This window comes from Micropterus salmoides, unplaced genomic scaffold (assembly GCF_014851395.1).
Source record: "Micropterus salmoides isolate LMB-PRFRI ecotype aquatic unplaced genomic scaffold, ASM1485139v1 Ms_hic_scaffold_7, whole genome shotgun sequence".
Classification (NCBI taxonomy): Eukaryota; Metazoa; Chordata; class Actinopteri; order Centrarchiformes; family Centrarchidae; genus Micropterus; species Micropterus salmoides.
In genome coordinates, this window is record NW_024044459.1 from 9,504,333 (window position 1) to 9,525,607 (window position 21,275).

Sequence of the window (21,275 nt, forward strand, 5' to 3'; positions counted from 1 at the left end):
TTTTAAAAATGCTCCATGTAGCCTACCACCTTTAACTGCATCAGAGGGAGTCAGCTTTTGGAGAAGCACATTCCTACTAAGGAACATTAGAGAGGCCCAAAAGCGTTAGATACCTTCCTCCTTCCTCCCTGAACTTCACCACATCCTGGCAGATGAGAACATTTCCACTCGCCTCTTTGATTTTTTTTTTCATCTTTTCCTATTCACGGCAGTTCTGCTCATTTAAAAGCCCAATTTATTCCTCAGCAGAAGTTGAAAGAAGACTTTCCCCCCTCAGAGCTTTTTCCCCCCAATGTGAGAGTGTTTTTTTCTGAAGAGAAGGAGGAGGCTTTCATGAAAGAAAGACAAATCTCAGCTCGTCAGCTTGATTATGGTGACACCCACCTGGGGTCGAGAACTGTGGTTTTTCCAAGAGCTAGATCTCGTTCACCTAGGCGCGCTGATGTGCAGAGCTGTGAGGTTGTAAGAAATGATGTACAACAGGGAGAAAGTTGTTCAGCAGAGGGTTACGATGATGAATGTGGCTTTGTCAGAGGTGTTTAAGGAATGTTTATGGTTTTGTGTGTCTGGTAGATTAAATGCGAGCACTGGGTCAGACGTGTAGTTCTGTTTAACAGTAGGTACAGCCCACTGTGTCTGGCAGCTCGCTTTTTCTTCCAGAAGCCACACAACAAATTGTCATGTACTCCAGGTACCAAGAAAAATGAGTGGTCATCAGAAGCTGCTGGCATGTGGCACAGAGTTGAGTGATGATTTTTCCAAAACTCCGGAGCTGGATTCTAAAGATCAATTTCCTTTGGAGCCACCAGGGCAGCCCGGAACAGAAAAACCCTGTCAGGGAGTCAGAGAGCCGTGACTGGAATCTGTTCATGTCTGAGGACAGGAATGTGTGAAAAGAAACATTTTTGATTTGCATCAGGTCTCATGCATGAAAACGGTTACGTCGAAACTTATCTCAGACAATGCAGTTTGGCCCGACTGCTGTAGCTCCTCTGTGACTGGACTGATAACGTGTTGATGAGCATGTCTGGAAGCTGTGAAACATCTTAACGTTCCGCAAAAAGAACAGCGAATGAATTCGCACTCAGTTCATGAAAGCTTTTACTTTTGCCCTTAAACACTCCAGCTTTCACTGCACAGAAAGAAAAGAAAGAAACTGCATCAATACACTGGAAAAACAAAATTGTACTGTGTTGGCAAAATGTCATGCCATTATTGTGCAACTACACGCTTCTCCATAGCCGTGAAATTATGTTTTTCATTCAAACCAGTAAGTAAAGGTATCCACAGTGAAAGCATCTCTCATCTATGGAGAAGTATTTATACCACACTTACAGCAAATCCTGCAAACTGAACTACAAAAAAAGAGTGTTTGTCGTTCCCTTCTTGCATGACTCATGTGAACGTCTGATCTGTAACCTGCCTGTTTCAGGTTTGGTTAGGTTTAGGGACAAAAACGTCTTGGTTAGCAACCTGTGTCAAAGTCATGTTTGTTGACCCAACCATCTGCACCGACCTGCTCTTTTGAGGCTTTGCAGCAGTATAACAGTGGCATGCTACTTTCACCTTTTGTTCCTCAGAGATCACAAGGCCAGAAGAGGTCAATTGTCAGATAAACATAAACAGTTTTATATATATAATAAGGTTTTTAGTGAGGAAAGTCAAGAAGATGAATCCATTACATGTCCTGCGTTCAAAATTTAAGTAAAAATATTTGCAGTATTTGAAGTATCAAAAGTGAACAACTATGACCAAATACTATAAAACCAAAAAACAAATATTACACCAGATCCAGCAAAGAAAAGATTCAAGTGTGGGCAGCACTTAAATTAAAAATGGCACAAAACATTAATTGTTTTCCATTGGATGAGGTGATTAATGGCTCTTCTGGAACTCCTCAGTCACCAGAGTGGCACTCTTTAGCATTTCCTGATTATTCCTGAGTGTGTGAAATCAGTCAAGTCTGACAGTCTGATCAGACACAGTTCTTCATGCAGGAAGAAAGAAGATGAGCTGCTGTTGTTCACTTGAAATAATGAGTTTTTGTTGAAATAAGATTAATGTATCCAGTCCGGTCTGTGGTAACAACACTGAACTTCCGACCTTTTTGTTGCTTTTCTCTTTCACTCTGCTCTATTGGCCATTTTTTTGTACGTATTAAACTCTATGTGGGCGTTTTTCAGTATTTTGCAACAAACAAGCTTTCTGCATACAAAACTGTTTAAAATGACATGAGGATATTTATATTGTCTTTGCTGTGGAGATGACGCTCTCATATTGATTTTTCTCTCTGAGTCTGAAAGAGAGTTTATGGCCTCGGTTGTAGGCTGCAGGAGCAGAGACCAACATGACGCTGCTAACTCTGCACGGCAATTGTTTACATATTTCACATAACTTCTGCTGTTGTGCCTCCCGGCCCCTGCTGCGCCTCTCAAAACCCCTCACCAGGGGCAAAATATCCAATAGCTGCTCTGTCAGTCTGCATCTGTTTGATAACACAAGAAATTACAGCTTTCTGCCTGTCTGCCCTTCTGAGTGAGATTTCTCTGTTTTGACAGGCTGTGGACAGAGCTGTACTGCTGCTCTGTGTTTACTGTGTGTGCATGGCAGGAAGAACTTGTCTCACCTTGATTTATTCATTGATTTGCTGACAAATGTGCAGTTGACATTTAGCCATTTGGAAGGACCATGTATAAGTGATCTTGCATGCTTTAGCCTAGTGAATGAATGAATTATGTTTTTATTTTTGTGTCATACCACTGAAATGGCCCATGCCACTGCCACATTACATGTGACGCAATAAGTAGCACATATGAATTAACATAAAATGCTGCATAACAACATTATGTTATATATTATATTACAATATTTCGAGTAATATTATAGGAATTAAAGGGATAGAAGGTGATTTTAATCTAATGCACTTTTTGTTAAATTCAGCGAATATTTCCTCACAGTTTGCTAGCTCTCCGTTTTGTGCGAGCTTTGAAAAACAATCAAGTTTTCCTATACAGCTCTTGTTCTGTAAGTTGAAAACAATGAAAGTGGTGTGGACCTTGCCACACAACATTGTTCCAGTCATTCAGCAACAGGTGGCGTTAATACTCGTGCACAGGAGTGATGGGGGGAGGGAGGCAGTGGGTAGTCATAGTTTTGAGGAATATTAAGTCATAATCATATGAGAAAAAGTCAAAATCCTGAGAATAAAGTTGTAGTTTTACAAGAAAAGTCATATTCCCATAAAGCAATGAAATAACAGAAGACATTAAAATTATATACACAGGATCATACACAGCATCAAATATAGCATAAAAAATCCCTTTTATGTGTGAAAAAACAGCACCCCCCCAAAAAAGGAGAAGATAAAGTGCTGTAAAGAGGCTGTGCGGGAGGTTGAAAGGCAAATTAATTTCAGTGCTAAACCCACATTTGATTATTTATATTCTGAGTTTTGGCTTATTCCACACATCAGTGGCAGACATTTCTTCCAACAACTGAAAAACTTTAATGAATCCAATCGAAATCCTCATATATACTTCACATTACATTTTAAAGTGGTTTAAGATTGATTTCCTTCATTCCAGGCAGCCACTGGTGTCAGTTGTTTTTCAGTACACTCTGTGATTGAGTACACTCTGAGACGTGAAACTTTATCTCAGTGTAGCCGGTTTCTAGTTTTCCGTGCGTCGTGTTACGAAGAGGAGGCGCTGACCGGGATATCTTTGGAGGCGATCTCCGTTTATTCTCTCTCTGACAACAGATGTAAATACACAATCCTCTGGTCAATTGTCATGTTACAACTTCAGCCCCTCTTCCATGAAGTAGAAGAAAAATCAATAAAATAGTGAAGTGTAGTAAATCAATAAAATACAACTAGGGAAACATACCTGACAACAGATGTACATACACAATCCTCCGGTCAATTGTCATGTTACAACTTCAGCCCCTACACAAGTTAAATGACATGGGAATATATTAGTATACTACACAAGTTTAAGCTAGTAGGCTAAAACACATAATATATGGTTGCTAAGCAGCTTTCCTCTTCCATGAAGTAGAACAAAAGGGAAGAGGCAAGGGCGGGAGACCCCGTTTATAGAGGGGGGTCCCCTGAAAGTGAACGTAGGAGTACAGAAAATAAATCACAAATGTTCCTCATATATTGACACAGGAGATCTAACACGTCAGGTGATAACTATTTACATAGAATATTGTGTAATTATAATATTACTTATTTGACTCTGTTATATCAGTGAATGTCATCGGCTGCCTTTGCAGTTTCTCAAGGTAATTGTCGTGTCGTAAGTCAGATGGTGTTTTAAAAACTGTCACTCTTGGTGCATTCAGGGATGCTCTTGCAGGACTTGCAGTGCAGGAATATAACTCCACACCATTCTTCCCATCATAATATACATTTTGTCTTCTGAATTGGATTTTCTGTCGAAGTTCTGAAATGTTAATTGGCTTTTTTTCCATTTGTCCTAAATGGTTTCTCGTTGTAAATGTGCAACACATTATGCTGAAATATGATGCAGGAAGACAGATTTTGTAGTTCAACTATGAAGAAACACTGCTGTGGTCCTGGTTTGAGTCGTTGCCATGCACCCATGAAGCAAACAGCCTGTATGAGATTTAATCAACGGCGCATGGATGTTGTGATCCCTCACTGAAGGACATGTCCCTTGTTGTTGGTTCCTGAAGTGCAGACTAATGCCAGTTTTCATCACAGTGTCCATTCGCTCCCTGCTGTCCTCACGGTGGCATTTGGAGCATGTGTGGCACATGCTTCTGCAGTGAGCACCACCTGTCAGAGTAACATCACAGAGTCAATTCTGCTCCAGCTGTTGGGCATGGTGTGGCAACCGCTGTCTGGAAATTACAACAAGTAGATTATTGAATGGTAACAATGAATTAAACAACGTCCAGGAGTATCATATACAATAGCCACAACATAATGGCAAACAAGAAAGTTGGATTTCAACAAAAAAAATTTTGATTAATCAAATACTATATTATTTTTCAATTAACCATATATTCTTTAAAAGATTAGGTAATAATAAAAAAAAACTATTACAAGTTCCCAGAGACAAAGTAGTTTGTTTTGTTTGACCAACAGTTCAAAACTGAAAGATATTCAATTTACAATGTCAACGACAAAAGCTGAAACCACCAAATAATTAATCACTTTATCAAAATTGTTGTCTGTTGACTGACTAATTGATTATTTGGTTAATGGTTTCAGCTTTTCATGGAAGATTAAAGTGATGTGCTGTTTTGTTTAAAATATCAGATATCACTCAGTTTGTATCCTCCACCTCTGATTGGATTAGGGTTCCTCCCTGACAAGCTACAAAAGTAATCTTCTGAAGTATTAATTGTTTGACGGTTTTGTCACTTTCAAAATTGTGAAATTTGAGTGTTTATATGAGGGAAGTTCAGGTTGTTAGAAAATCTGTTATATGATTATCAGAGATTTAAAGTATGTGAGTACACTCACTGTTGGTTATTTTACCCCTTAGTTCTAATAAAGGGAAATGTTATTGTCACGGCATACAATGATATTTTAGTAATTCTTTTCTTTCAACTTCATGGCAACAGTTCCTTGTTTCAACATGACAATGCCTCCTTGCATAAAGCCAGGACCATAAAGAAATGGTTTTCCCAGTTTGGTGTGAAAGAACATGACTGGCCTGCACAGAGCCTTGACCTCAACCCCATCCAACACCTTTGGGATGAACTGGAACACAGACTGTGAGCCAGACCTGATCACCCAACGTCAGGGTCAACCCTCACTGATTCTCTTGTGGCTAAATGGGCATCAATCCCATAAACATGGTGGAAAGCCTGAAACCAGAAAAGTGGAGGCTGTCATAGCAGCAGATTCATGCCCATGTACAGTAAAATATGGATGTAACGTTTGCATGTCCACATACCATGTAGTTTAGTAGAAACAGAAATAATGTTTTGCAGAAAGGAAAGGTGTTAATGGAAGTGTGTGTATATGCTATTTTGTTGCAGTGATGTAGAATTAGATGACAAGGTGAGAAAGTCATCTTTGATCTCATCTTGTCTTTATGCTGTTTCTCACTTGAGTGCCTCAGGATTCCTTGTGGGCCACTTTTGGGTTTATGCTTTACAGATGTTGCCTTGCCTGCTTACATGTTTTATGATGTAGCCACTTTTTACTTCACGCTTTCCCAAATTCATGCTGCTCCATCTCCAAAAGAAACTGCAAAGACAAATCATGTTGTGCTTTCTTTTCATCCGTCAAAAACTGCACCCCACTAATGAGGCTTTTGAAGGACACTGTGGAGATTTTTGCAGCATTCAGTATAACAATTTACTACTAGCAGTACTGATGCTGGATACACACTCGAGGTGACAGACTGGATGAATATGAATAGTGGATTTAAATGCCCTTGATCTAAATAACAAGAAAAAGGCCTATTGGAACCCAATAGCATTAATGATGCTCAAATGATTTTTAATATGCTTCCACCCACCTCAAACTGGTTCGTCAGGTAAAATGTAAAAATTACTCTTTACTCTCTGTTCAAAGCTACACTTCCGTTTATGCCATCGTAGTTACAGTACCCACCTACACTGTCATGACATGAAGATGGAAAGTATCATCCAGACTTAATGGAAACAGGATGACAACATGACAGCTTTGTCTCTGAATTGTCCTGCAAGAGGTATACATCCTCAAATGACCTGAATGTCTTCAAAAACAATCTCTTCAAGAGTGGTGAAAGATGCCACTTACCCAAGTAATCTATGCATCGTGTAATTTGTATAAAACATTTATCTGAAAAGTAACTAGTAATTATAGATTTCAAGTAAATGCAGGTCAGAAAATAGCTGCATTTATCCAATGCTTTTATCCAAGCTTTATATAAAGGCATTATCCAACGCACTTTAAATAGAATTTAGCCTCTCATTCACCCACCTTAAAATCTAAACCATCTCTCAATGGTACATCAGATGCTTATTCATTGCAATGACCTTTAACTTTCAAATGTAAAATGCATTTCTTCAAAAGGTACATTTCAGTTCAAGACATCTCTCTCTCTCTGTCCAGTTTTAACAGAAGCATTATTTCTCCTGCATTAGTTAGAAATCACCTGTCTTCAAAATAGACTCTGCAGCAGTGATGGAAGAAGCACTCTGCAGAAGTGATACTGCAGCGTAAAAATACCCTATTACAAATAAAAGTCCTGTCATCATATTTTACTCAAAACAACATTCAGTAAAACATCAGTCAAATGTACCTAAGTACCACAAGACACACACTTCTCAATCTCAAATATTACTAAAAATATCAGCAAGTCGAACTTTCTGTTACGGTTAGTGATTGGCGGACCCAAGAGCGGACACAGAGCACAGCAGGCGAGGTAAAAGTCGATAAGAGATGGTGAGATAGTGGAGCTAGCGAAATCAAGAGGCAGGCAGGCTTGAAACAGCATGGTCTGATATTGGATGTCGTAAAACAGGCGGGGACTCACAGGAGTCTTGAGGTAACAGAAGTTACTCGAAGCACAGGAGTGAATCACAAAAAAAAGCTACAGGAAAAACACTACTGAGCGAATGACCAGAGGTACACTACCACTTGAGGTTAGCAACAATCTGGAGAAAAGTCACAGGAAACCAGGAGTATTAGAGCAGGATGTTGATGGGTAGATTGGTACCAGGTGTGCCATTCAGCCAGGTGACCAGAATGAAGCCAACACACACACACACACACACACACCGACAGAGGGGGAAAAAAAGGAATACAGGCAATACACAGAAGCACCCAGAATCACAGCACTGGCTGTGACACTTTCAGTAGAATGAAACTTTCAATTTCAACTTTCAGTTTGAGTTGGTATGAGGAATATCTCAAGCAGCTGTTGTTGTTCACTTTGAACAGAAGGATGTTCAATAACTGTGCAACTTAGACAGCATGGCCTACTGTTTCTAGATGTCAGTGATGACCTCTGGCCTTTTCATATAACTCATTGAGTGATGGATGGAACGGCACTGTGGTATCCATTGGTTAATGGGAAGACAAACAACAGCATGAGATTACAGCATATCGCCTTAACCCAGCATAGATAGTGTAATGGGTTGTGAAAATGAAAGCTCTTTTTTTACTCTCTCTAGTTAAATATATAACAATATATGAGATTTTTATAATATGATGCAAAGTAACTAGTAACTACAGCTGTCAGATAAATACAGTGGAATAGAAAATGCATTAATTTCCTCTAAGGTGTTGCGTAAAGGTTGAGTAAATATACTTAGTTGCTTTCCGCCTCTGCTCCACATGCCAAAAATTCTGACTGAACAGAGAATGGATTTCCAACCATCTTCCTCCCTCCTCCCTTCATTGCTTCTATCCATGTGGCAGAAAAACATTTTAACCAAGACGGATAAATACAGTACAGCACATTGGCTGTTTCCTTTTATGAGGGCACCAATATTTGGCTTGCAGTATCATGTTTGCTGCTGCGATGTAGGCCACGCCATGAGCAGCTATCATCTGATTCATAATGTCTGCCTGCCTGCCGCTGTCGCCTGCTAATCGGCGCCAGGAATGTTTTACTCCGCTGACGGCTGTTATAAATCCAGCTTTTGTGTGAACATGCACATTTCAACACTTACAAGACATTTTGGCATATACATATGAATCTATCTGCCCAAATAGCTCATTGCCTGGTGACTTTAACCGCCCAGATATTCAATTACAAAGTGAAAGTTAAAATAGCTGCTGCACATTATTCATGGCGCCCGGCTGCAGCTGTTTTTTTGCCAGTGCCTGGAAAATCTTTGCCACCAAAATAATCTGGGTTGGAGGCAGAGGGACAGTATGTGGAGTCATCACAGAGCTTTACTAAATATGGACGGGGCTGTCATAGATTCACACGAGCACCTGCTCATGCCAGCAGCAGCACTACCCTGCAGCGGGATGAGAAGTTCCGCTAACCATATTAGCACACCGGTTTCACATGAAAACAAAGTGTAGACAGAGGAACGATGCACAAGAAGAGATAAGATGAAATTCTTAAGCATGTCAAAGACACAACTGGACTACACAACAGAACACAGCTTTGAAAAAGACACCTGTCAAACCAAACTCCTGTTTTAAAGTTTACTGTTTTAAGAGAGAGTCTATTGATCTGACAGATAAAGGACAGCATTATTAAACAGCATGAAAGTAAAAGCAGAGTCATTTTAGGACAGCAGAGCAACTTCCTGTCTGCTACCCAAAATCTGATCGCACCGTATCCCACCTGAGTCACACACCCCTTCTCCCATGTCCTCCTTCTCTGCTGGCACTAATATGCTCTAATTTGTTCCTGTCTTGAAGTAAAAATATCCCTTCCACCCTCTCTTCTCAGCTCTTTATTTCCTTAGCCAGCACTTTTCTGCTGTTCTTGAGGGTCACAGGAGTGTTGTGTTTCACCTATTGTCAGGACACAATGGTGGTGACTCTGACTTGCGGCCTCCTTACTATTGATCGTATGTAAAGTGAGTGGGACAGAAATTTCTTAGTGTACCATTCAAGGGCGTCACTTTTTGTTGAAAAGGTGGGGACATAGGGGGTCAGATAAGGATTGTGAAGAGACACTTAATTCGCAAGAAATCACAAAATGCGATTCTAGGCTAATGAGAATGAGACGAAAAGATCATTAAACAGTGTTTTAAAGATATCCTCAAAGCCCAGATATGAGCAGGGGGCCCAGGAAATTTGATCATTAAACACTTCATTTCCTGCATTCTGGTGAAAGTTTCTGCACTAATTTATAGTGGAAATGTTTCTATTTATAGAAGAAAGAAGAAAACACAAAATATATCAATTCAGTTCAATCTCCCTCATTTGCCACCACTGAGGTGCTTTTGAGCAAGGCCCATAACCCCAACTGCTCCAGTGGAGCTGCAGATTAAGCTGTGGTTGTACTTTCAGGTGTGACTGTGTAAATGCAATCAGGGTCTTCCTGCAAAAGAGAGGCTTCCTCTCAGTGAAGCTCCCCTGAATAAATATATCTATGTCTGTGCATTCTGTGTTGCTCTCAGATCTGGTCTCCTGAATGTTGTCACTGCAAGATATTTTAGAACCTTTTTTTTTTAACAAATTATATAATTATGATAAATAATAAAAGTGGTGGGGACATGTTCCCCAGCGTCCCCGGTGTAAATGACACCTATGGTACCATTACACTTTTGTACACTGGATTTTCATTCCAAATTTAGCTTCAGTTTCTGCTGCGCAATTTAACTTAAAGTTCTATTAAGGCATTCTTTCTTGGTCAAAAATGCCGCATGCTGCTGCTGGAAACAAGGTTGATGAGAGCAAAAGTATAATCTAAAAGAGGCTAAAAAGCTCCATAGAGCTGCAGAGTTGGTATTCAGTCTGTGGCTTTGCCACTATGAGCATCATATTTCACAGTATATTAATATAAATGATATTTATATGTGGAACTTTTAAAGAGAAAGACAAACAATTTGTCCTTAGTTTAACGGGACATTATCATTGTTGAGCATGGATTGTGACACAGTTTAGGAAAGCCTCCCCAAAATAGTCAGAAGGCAAGGATCCAACACTCTCTCACACAAGCATTGTGAAAACCATTTTTTATTCTGGTAGGGATCCTAAAGTTTCTAAAGATTACGAATGTGCTGTGCTTAAGTGCAGTAAAAGAAGAATACATTGACGCACAAAACATCTAGATTTGTTGTAATCTTGTACTTGAATCTCTCACTAATAATAAGTGTGATGTGCGTATGTGTCGTTGGAAATTTGAGGGGATCGTCCAAGTTGGAATGCAGCATGTGAGTATTTATATGGCTGCACCACTGAATCAAACGGATGTCTTGGTTTATAGATGTTTCAATCTTAACACTGAAACTGTATCTACAGTGGGAAGTTGACATGTTGGTTTTAAATATTTCAGGTGCATATTCATCTTGTCTCTGCTGTTACATTCAAGAGACCTGACTCTCAGATACATAATACTGAATTGCTCATTCAGGCTTTCCCCTAGTGGTGAAGTTCTTCTCCTGTATGTTATAGAGTAAAACAAAATGCCACTGCTGCCAAAAATCTAAACAAAAAAATGTTGACATTTACAGGTAGAGTTAAAGATTCATGGAAAGAATTCTCTAGAGAGATACAGGCTTGGGTAACCCCTCTGTTCTCTGATTTAGGATTCTCTTTATTGCTCAGGAATTGCATGTTTAGGTTGAACGTATATTATGTGTATTGCATCGACCTGCTGTTTCAACTGAGTGATGCCGAAAGAGGAAAGACTCCAGCTGAGTAACAGTTGTACCACTGACAAAGGCCATGAATTTATCATGATTTTCTTCATCAAGTCTAAGATCTAAAGGGAGATAATAATTATTTTAGTGCTAGAGTCTTAGATAATTTTGCTTTATGTTTAGGAGAGAGCACATCCTCTTAATCATATATTTTAAAAGCCCTCTCGGTGCTTTATGAAGATTAGGAGATGTTTACGTTATGAAACAACTGAGTTTGATTAGATCTTTATGAGTTTAACTATTATCTATTAGGTTTTGTTCAAGCAGCCTGTCCAAGATCAGAGTATATTATATCAGTATATTACTGTAGGTTTATACTACGTGGTGTATTTGTATATATTATGTTATGGCTAAAGCAAGTTTAAGCTTTGTAAGGGATTCATGTCTGCTAGTAATTAAGTGTTTTTGTCTATGTGACAAATTTGTATGTGGGCTACAAACTAAAATAATGTATCAATATATATATATTAAATAATAACTCTGTGACATGAAAACCTTAGGTAATAATAAGTCTGGTGATTTTCTATATAGTTCTTTTTGTCATGAAAAGACCAAAGCCAACAATAAATTGATCCTACCAACAAATATTGTTCATGTATCCAAAGCCTCTATGCCATAGAGCTCCGTTGTTGTCCAGAACTATTTAAAACACATTAGTGAGCCACGCCGTTGCACTGGATGACATGTTCCCTCATTACCATGAACACACACACTGTAGTATATTTGGCTGAATCCCACAAACACCGTCCTGCTGGCTCAAATCCTCACTAGAGCACCAAATGTGGATTCATCTGCCCCTGAAAATAGTTAAATACAAAACTGTTCCTCCTGTTCAAGTAACATTTACTAAAAACTACAGTGGCCATTTGTTTAACAAAATAACTAAGCGTTTAATTTTTAAAAAGACTATTTATGAGATGTTTTTTTTTTTTTTAAATGTACGTCTTTGGTAGAAACTATTGGCTTGGAGTAGAGAGCCACAGACAAAGTAGTGAAGTCAGAAATTACTGAGACGAACTTACACATTGTTGTTTCTTCTTTTTTTATGGGATTTGTTGACAGTAAGAAAAATATAGAATAACACCAGCCTTTTCCTTTAAATGCTCTAAAAGCTCAAAAGGCTGTTTGAGTAACATTTGAGTTAGGTTTTGTCCACTTATTTCTACATGTAATAAGCAATTATGAGACTGTTGAGAGAATTTACTAAAAAGCTCTAACTTCAGAGAGCCCGAGTTCCTCACAATGGAAAACATGTGTTCGATTTGTGCCAGTACCTCCTTCAACTATGAACAGGATTCTTTGCCAGTTCTCTTTGGGTCTGAAGCCAGAAAAAGCCCTAAAGGTTCCTTGAATTTCCTGTAGTATTTTGATAAGTATCTTAAAGTAATGCCATGTCATCTTCGCTGGCTGATTCACCCTGCGGGCTGGATGCTCACTTGACAAGTGACGACTGCAAATTGCTCTCTGAGCGGTATTGATTGGAGGCAATGACCTTTTTATAGAGTTAGCCCCTTAAAGGTGATTGGACTGATGCAGACACTTGACTTCTTCTTCGAGCCTTTAGGGGCAGTTACACAGGAAGTCCACATGTCAATCATTTCTAACCCTGGTGTAAAGATTTATCTGCTTCAGGTTCTCTGCAGGTCAGTGGGAAGCTTAATAATCATTTATCTCAAGTAAAAGTTGTAACCTTTTTTTTTGGTAAACCTTATTCTTACTCCAAATATTTTTAATCCATCCTAGCAGCATGGTGTGAGGATCTGTTTGTTGGTCGGTCCACCGCTGTCCAGTATCTCAACAATTACTGGATGGATTTGTGGTGCCCACAGAATGAACCCTAAGTACTCAATCTGATCCCCTGCCACCAGGAGGTTTATATTTGTGGTGATTATCACTTTGGTGATTTCTTAACTTTTCATTTAGCGCCATTATCAGATAAAAACTTCAATTTGTGATTGAGCAGGTGATTTCGGTTTAACTCAAGTTGCAAGTATTGATGGGCATCTCCTTGTGCAGCACCACAACCACAACGTCTTCACCCTTTTACCAATGTCAACTCCATCGCTTGCTTGTTGATGTTAGAATGTCAGCGCTTGCGGGTGTAGATAGTATGTGTACCTGCAGTCTTGGGTAGTACAAACGAGCCATCCCATCAACACCAATAACGGTATTCTCCTTCATGGACAATTTCTCACAAGCTGGTATGGTTGAGATGTTGGTTGGTCGGTTCGTTCAAAAAACTAACCACTTTGCAATTCCTCCAGTTTGCATTCATTCAATACGAGACCCCTCTTAAGAATATGTGAAGTTCATATTTCAACTTATCTTTATCAACCCCTCAGGATCACAGATCAAAACAAATCAACTGGACTCAAACTCACCCTCGTCCTGATTCCATCCCACTGCACCCAGATCTATAGTGGCTTTACGGCCTGTGACGGTGCAGAAATTACAGGGCCGCAGCAGTCATGCGTCGTCCTCGTCATAATTGCAGCTGTCAGATCTGTTTCATGATGTCTTTTGCCAAATAATTACCCCAGCGTTGTGCTCACTAGGGGCTGAGAAAGCACACGGTAGACTACGTCTTGGCTCTTGCTTCTCAGCTATGTCATTCAACACAACACAGTTTGTTGGCCGACTACCCTCAATAAAGACTTTAGGAGCCGGTTCTTGTGACGTAAAAGTACCTCGGATCAAAGCTGCAGAAGTCCTACTTTTCACTGTGTGCTCGCAGAGCAACAGCTGCACCTTTTCTCAGCCTGCGGGGAAGAATAAAACAAGTACTCCCTGCTTGTTATGTCATCACACGCTAATAAATGCATATATCTTATCTTTATTCTGACAGCTAGATATCAGTGCATATGTGTAGCATATTAAAACACGGGAGTGGATGTAGAAAACATTAAAACAAAAGACAATGTATCCAGGGATGAAACTAATGTTTTTATTGCCTGCATTTTAATGCTTTACTTCTTAAGATAAACAACAGAAGTTTCAGAAGACTTTGCTCAGTTATTAAATTAAATATACAATTCAGATCAATATTTGTGTGCATATTTAGGTGACGTGCATGAGAGGGAATTACTAATGTAAAAATCTATAGGTTTAGGCTTTTGGTTTAATTTATTTTAGACGTGTAAATGATGCCAAGTGAGAAAAGAAATATGAAATACAACTTGTTCTGCTGATTCATATAAGCCACAGGAGTCTTATGGGGGAAAAAATACAATCAAATGCCCCAAAATTGAGAGAAATACAAACAGGATACAGACACAGGAGACCTATGCTGAAAGTCACATCTAGACTCAACACAAATAAAAAGATTCAAATGACTGAAATGAAAATAAGAAGAATCGTTCTGGAAAATGAAAAACGGCTAACCTAGCTTTCAAAAGAAGTTCTGATGTTGAAATAGTTGAATCAAGGTAGGGCTTTTGTATTTTAAGGAGCAGCTTTTTAATAATGATAATGATCTAAGCAGAAAAACCTGGGAACATTTTTTTTTTTCTCTAGATTGCAACGCCAGGAATCTTCCCTGAGGAAACGTCCTGAGTGTGCATCTAAAATCATCTTACATCTGGTAATTTCTCACTACAAACCTGAACAATGTTTTTCTCTAGAGTGTCAGATGAATCTGTAGCTTTTGCGCTCTTTTACAGATGAGATGAGATGAGATAAGATCAGAGGAGATGAGAAGATGATATCAGATCAGATGAACTTTATTGATCCCTGAGGGGAAACTGGGTCATTACAGCAGCAAGGAACAGAGGTGTAGCTTGGAGAGCATAGTCAATAAAGTCAAAAGGATGGAAATTAAAAAAAACTATTAAAGATGATAGGATCTGTCTACTCCAGCACGTCTCCAGGATGTCTAGAAAAAGATTATTGGGTGACTGTTCAGAGTTTGACACATGCAGGCACATCATTTTGCAGGTGAAGAATGTTTCTATTAATACAATGTGTTGCATTAGGTAGGTGTTTGTGTACACTAAATCCATGTAGTTAGTAGAGAATGTCAACATTTCAGAACAATTTAGAAACATTTAGAGATATATACAGTAATTAATTATTGGATGGATACACTGTATCATTGTGTCACACTCATCAGATTTTTTAAGGGTTTTTGAAGTTTTAACAATCTGAATCATAAAACTGTTTCCATTTCATGGTCTGACATCCTTTCACTCACTTGGTTACATTTTTCTCCAAAATCACAATGGGAAAATCACTTTCCATTTGAAATTTTAAAAAGTACATTATCTTGCTCCATTTACCAGATTTTTCTCTTCTTGAATGATTCAGCCGTTTGGTTGGACAGTTGGTGTCAGCGGTAAGCTGGTCTGCTGTTTTAATCCCTGAAGTCAGGAACAGGAGGAGTCCTGATAGAGTGTATGAATGTGAACGCAGCAACTGATGCAAATGTTCCTGCAGTGAGAGCGTGAATTAATGATTTTAACACCATTAGTTGCGACCATTAAATCTTCATGAGGCAACTTGACACGATGATGGCCCCTGCTGACAGCAAACTGAATGTGTCTGAATTTTGAAGTCACAAAGTCTGGAGTGGAAGTGGTGAAGAGGTTCAACCATTATTTAGGAGACACTTTTCCATGCACTTTAAGATTTAAACAAAATTTCCACCAGTGATCAAATTGGCATCTGAATTTTAATTAGACAAAGCAGGTAGATCTGCTGGCTTTCAGTTAGCATGCATGGATGTTCTCACCTGCTGCAGTCTCAAGGTTTTTTGGGGGGTGATTGCAGGGGAAAATCCACTGTAAACTAAAATGCTGTTCATTTTTGCAGTCAGATCCTGGGGATGCTTCAGACACTAAATGATAGAAGAACTCCTGGAACTGTGATTTGTTTTGGATGTGGAGACATTTTATTTTGTCACATTCAAATCAAACTTAAGCCAAAATATTTAGAACCCACAGGCTCATTAAAATCATCAACATCAACAATAATTTGATGACAAAACTACTTCAGCTCAAGGTCCACTTACCTGCTTCTTTACTGAAGAGCGTGGTCTTCCAATTTGAGAGCATGACATGTTGATTTCAGGTTCAGATGTTGTAATGCTTTCCCTCAAAACCCTGCCTGCCAGTACTCAAACAGACCATGCTTGCGCTTACATTTGCTCTGCTTCTGCTCAAGTTTTGTGCTTGAACTCAGATATATTGATGCTTGCTTTGCACAGATTTTCCTGCTCTCCAGCTTCAGGCCTTCTCCTCGCGTTCAGGCTGTTTTTGTGCCATCGTGGAATGTTCGCACTCAGATTTCTGCCCTGCTCTCAGTTTTTGTGCAATAACCCTGTCAAGATCCCCCAAACAATAGAATGCCAGGTGTAGCGTTGACCAATAAAATAATCCCTGTCTCATTGCCTGTTCGTTCTCTTTATTTCTTAGACTGTCCCAGATTAATTCACTCCTGCTCTGCACGGCTTTATAATGTACTTCCCTTACTTTGTTTTTGGAATAAAAGGACAGTTTTTACATGAACCAGTGCCTGTGCTATAATAGTCACATACTGTGTAATTCTACCTGTATAGCACATTGGCCTCCCATCATTGAGCAGGGGCAGAAAATGTTGTATTGTTTGTGACTCAGTCTTTGTAAATAGGGTTATTGCACAAATATTTGAGATCAGAGCAGAAATCTGAGAGCAAACATTTCACGTGTGGAACAGTCAACTAATCATTTTAAGTCATTTATAAAAGAAAATCCCAAACATATGCAGGTTCCAGCTTCTCCTGTGAGGACTTGTAGCTTTTGTCATTGTTATGAACTCTATTTCTTTGAGTGTTTTAACAGTTTTTCAGACAAAACAAGCAACTGGAACATGGCACCTGTGGCTCTGGTGAGTTTGATGGCCACATTTTAAAGTAATTCACTGATTTGTCAAAAAAGAATCATCGATGGATTAACCAAATCAGTAGCCCTGATTTAATGTCAATGGACAGACTCCAAACGTGTGTCCACTTGTACTGTATAGACCCGGAATAAAAATCTGGTCCCCACAATCACAAAAAATCAGGATTTAACACTTGGTTTTAGGGTAAGGTTAGAATTAAGTTATAGGGGACATCGCCAAAGACGGAATTTGCAACGTCTTCCCTAAGTAACAAAAAGGGTTTGGATTTCCCTACCAGCACAATACTGGAAATGTTCAATTGTGATAACGTACTTGAATTATCTGTCACCTCGGGGGCAAAGCTGCATCTCACACACACACACACACACACACACACACACACACACACACACACACACACACAGCAGTAGCCACCAGCACTCCTGTTAACACCAGTACACAGCTTGGTGCTTGTAACATCATGTCTTGTACAAACTGCAGAAGTATCTTGTCGGCGATGGCAGGGGGTGTTTGCTGTCTCTGTGTGTGTATAGGTGTGAGTGTGTTTGTTTATGAGGAAGACAGGCAGGGGATTCTGCAATGGGCTCCAACTCAAAAAAAATAAAATAATAAAAAGTAGACAAAACCTCCCCTAAAGGAAGATCCTGCCTGGGTCTGAGCTGCTGAGCACAAAACCCAATTATAGAGCAGAGAGAAGGGAGATTGGATTATACACAAACACATAATACACACACGCACATCAGTCCATGCACACACCATTTAGCTTTTTTTAACAGTAGCTGTGCTCCACTTATCCTAATCAAGCCACTAATAGCACACACAGGAGGAATACCAGGGTGCGTATGTGCTTGTTTGTGTGGTTTCTGGTAAAAATGTCTTCTGTAAATGGTTAAGCTCTCACAGCTAGCAAATATACACACTCCCCCCCTCTGTGCAGGTTGTTTTGTGGTTTGAAAAGTGAAATGTATGGTAATGTGGTAATGCCGAGCATATGTAGTTAATCCTTTTAGTGGTTTCCTGTGAAGACTCTTGGCTCTTTCTCTCTGTCGCTGTGTTTGTACGTTTCTCTTTAACAAACAAGTAACTAACAGGTGCAGCTTTCCATCATGCCGATATTCACTAGCTGGTCTGTAGTAGTAAGGGGATTGGATAACTATTTAAAAATATGTCTGTGCACAGTTGTCCACATCAATTCTCCTCGGGCACATCAATTCATTAGTAGTCATAGTAAAGGTCCAGTCATATCAGCATTTAAAACAGTCTCATTTCATGGCAATTTCAATGGAATATTCAGGGCATTAAGTTTATTTTGCATAAATATTTTCTGTTGAATTCGACTTTAATTAACTTGGACAGTCAAATTCCCACTGATGACCAATAGCAAACTGTCATGACAGAGCTGACCTTGAAAGCCAGAGTACTATGGTTGAGAAGCTATCATAGTTTGTTAGCTGTGTAGCAATATTTGCTTTAAATTAACCCACCTCCGTCGGACTATAAACTGCACCCATGAAGAGTGACATTTTTTTTGACAGTTATGAGAAAGGAGTAGATGGTAAAAGCATCCAGCTATGTCAGGCTAGCTAGTTAGCAGTTAGCTGACCAGCTACACTAGTTCACCATCTAGCCCTGCTAGTAATCACTTTGTCACCAAGCTTCTAGCACGACCTTTTTTGCAAAATCTGCAGAAGTATAGAACTGTCAAATTAGTCAAAAATCAACATTAAGTTGCCTTAGGAATGAAAAGACAGTAATTAATCTAGTGGAATTTAAGTAAGTAAAATACATGTAAACAATAGCCCAACAGTAAGCTAACCATTAGAACGTAGGCCCACAGTATATTGTAATGGCTATAGCTAGCTTAGCTGTATAGGCCTACTGATTGCAGATGATATGTAAATTTTTCAGTTAAATTACCAGACAATTTACAGGATACATAACTACTGTGTGTATAATGCAATCAAATCAACGCCATCACAAACAACAAATGGATGAATTGGTTGAATCAACACTTTTTTGACAAAACAGAATCATGCAGGTTTTGGAAAGAGAACTGCAGGGAAACAGATCAGAGAAGTTAAAACATTTTAAAGGTTTACTCTCAATGATATCCCCCATGTTTCTCAACACATGTTTCTCAACACAGGAGTGTCCTGGATAACTTTAAACTACTATCTGCTAACTATCTGTGTGTTTACTTTCATTCAGAGCATTTAGTCACATTCAGGAAAAGGACACCATAGTTATTCACATGATCCAAAATTTGATATTTAAAACCAAACTAAACATTTGTCCAAACTGCTGATTTTTTCCAAGATAACTAGAAAGCAACAAGTGGCACAGCAACAATCCATGTGAAAAAAACATACATAGGCCTAACCTCTAAAATCCTGGCTGCATCATAAAAGTCAGGATGAGAGGAAGGGAGATTATTACTTTATGTTTGAGTGCAGTGTACTTGCACCCCTGTGTGAGCTTACTGACCCACAGGCAGTGTTGGTGTATCTGTGCGTTTGTGTTTTACTGCGACTTTGAGTGAATTTTCAGTGTGTGTGCAGTTTGCGACTCTAGGCTTAACTCTGCTCTAATCGCCTTCTCCTGCTCTGCACACACTCCCACACATATAGTAAATGGCATATGTTATTTTTGTTGCGTAGCTCAGAGGGAAGAGCCTGGTGCTAAAGTAGATGATGGCACCCCCCCCCCCCCCCCCACACACACACACAGATGAGGATGTATGGATTACCACAGGGGCAACTCCTTGACAGCTTTAGTGGCCAAAGGGAACCTGACACAGGAAACAAGGCATACTGCTGTCTGAATGAGAAGAGCAGCAGCTGTGTGTGTGTGTGTGGGATGGGTGGATGATCTGTCTAGTCATTTCACACCCATAAAGAGTGATGTGCAAACCTCCTGTGCATGTTTTACGAGCTTTACATTTAGTTTTTATCATCTGCTACTTCTTGAACTGGCTACATCCTATTCCTGGGAGCAGATACACGTAGCTATTTTTTTTAAACTAAACTACTGCTGCACTTTTACACCCTAAAAATGTTGCAATGTTAATAAACTGCCAGGAGGTACAAGGAGCAGGCTGGTGTCTACTTTTGTCTAAACAGGACACTTAGAAGCACAGTTACACACAGAGTGTCAGCCTGTTCAGTCCACTACACGCAATGCTTTGGTAAAGCAAGGAAGGTGGGACATGTGCATCCATTATTTTATGGCTGATGGTGATATCAGAGTACATCTAGAAGGCTCCCTGACATCATAAATTAGGGTGACACCAGAGTAGAAACCAGAGTGACTATTTCAAACACTGAATGGTGGAACAATGAGGCTATTTGACCAGTTCTTGTTTGTTTAAGACATAATATAGTGTTATAGTGTTTCAGATGTCATAGGAGAATATGGGATTACAAATACAGCACTGCATGATATGGAGTGTGTTCTTTAAAATAACACTAAGCACCAATTTCATGCAAAAAAAAAGTAAAAAGTAAAAAAAAAACCACTACCAGCCTTCAAAAGTTCTCAGCATACAGGAAGCAATGTGTGGCGACCATAACTGCTAAATGTTTAAGTACCATGAGATGTTGTTCCTCTAATGGCTGCTAGATGACTGGCTCTGACTGTAGTGAAAACCACCAAATCCTCAAGTCATTTCTTTTCACGACAGGTTCGGCTCTTAATAGCTGGCTTGACTTCTAAAATTTTTCTGTAAAATTTATTTTTGCAATCTGCAACTTTATAACACTTCTATATAATTTTAAGCATCGCTCAGCTGTAAAAACAAACAGACTTTTAACACTAAAACACATGCTCAACATTACACAGCTCTTATGTGGGAAATATTTGTGTTTAGCGTCCGAACGATCACTAGAGACTAGGAAATGAAGTCTTGAATGGAATACCCTGGCTGCTGGATATTAGAGTTAACAGTCTCTCTCATTCATCCGTCATGCTAAATTTGTGTGCAACGTCTTTGCTTGCTGATCTTAAATGTGATGTGTGCATTGTGGCTTCATTTGTAATGGGTCTGTCATGTTCGAACAGAATCAACAATTAACTATTTCATTTCAGCGACGTTTGTGTGA

General features: G+C 39.3%; 1 protein-coding gene across 1 annotated transcript in view; it reads left to right on the top strand.

Annotated features, from left to right (window-relative positions):
* Nucleotides 1–21,275, top strand: part of fras1 (Fraser extracellular matrix complex subunit 1) — a 246,426-nt gene that overhangs the window by 40,339 nt on the left and 184,812 nt on the right.